The sequence below is a fragment of the Orycteropus afer genome, unplaced genomic scaffold (genome assembly GCF_000298275.1).
Source record: "Orycteropus afer afer isolate SDZICR_OR568_19922 unplaced genomic scaffold, OryAfe1.0 scaffold00001, whole genome shotgun sequence".
NCBI lineage: Eukaryota > Metazoa > Chordata > Mammalia > Tubulidentata > Orycteropodidae > Orycteropus > Orycteropus afer.
The window spans coordinates 24605557-24606594 of record NW_006921588.1 but is presented as its reverse complement, the minus strand read 5'-3'; positions in this window follow the sequence as shown (position 1 = coordinate 24606594).

Here is a 1038-nt window from a genome sequence, read left to right as displayed (position 1 = left end):
TTTCCCTCCAGCTGTTCTTTTGAAGGGGAGGTGGAAAAGAATTAATGTTCTATTAAAGAAAAGTACAGTGTCAGCACATGGGCCCACCAAAGATCCCCTTTGACAATCAGCAATCTCTAAAGCTATTGGGAGGACACTGTGCATGATGCCTGTGGTAGTTAAGGTTGTGTGTCAACTTGGGTAGGCCTGGTTGAGTGGCTAGGCAGCTGGATATAGTTATTCCACATGATAAGATTGGTAATTAACTCCATGGTAGAATCTACTGGAGCAGCTGAGTAGCTGCTTTAGGGATGTGGGCTGCTTCTCATATATAAGAAACAGTTTTGGGAATGGTCTCTTGCTTATGGCATGCTTGAACCCTGCGTATAGCTGAGTCATTGTTCAGCAGCCTGCCATGCTCTGCCAACCTTGAGACTTTCAATGGACTTGATTAATGGCCTGCCGTATGGTCTGGTAACATTCAGGACTGTGCCTTTTTACTTGTCAACCTTGGGCTTGTCAGTATCAGCAGGCAGCAGCTGAGTGAAGAAAAGCCTCCAGCTTCAGTGGGCTGGAAGCAGGAGGCAGAGTTGAAGCCCAAGGTTGAGGGGCTTTCACCCAGCCCCTAGAGCCTGGCACTTGGAACTTGGACTTCTAGCCTCTAAACTGTAAGAGAATAAACTCCTGTTGGTTAAAGCCATCCCATTGGTGGTATATCCTTGTTAGAGCAGCACTAGGTAACCAGAACAATGCCTATTTAAATGTGGAAATCTGGCTTCCTTTCATAAATGAAACCTATAAATTTCGCCCAAACAATAAGAAGATTGAAAAGCTATGCCTCTGTCTCAGGCATCCTGTTAAGTCTACAGGCATTTATTTATTTATTCAGTGCCAATGTTAGCTAGAAAGTAGTTTAATTCTTCTGCAAGTGGTACCCATAATACCAGTAATATAAAGATCCTCTAGGATCTGCAGATATCTTTGGATGGTATAAACAGTTCATGTGCTGTAACCAAAAGTTTGAAAGTTTAATTCTACCCAGAGGCACCTCAGAAGCAA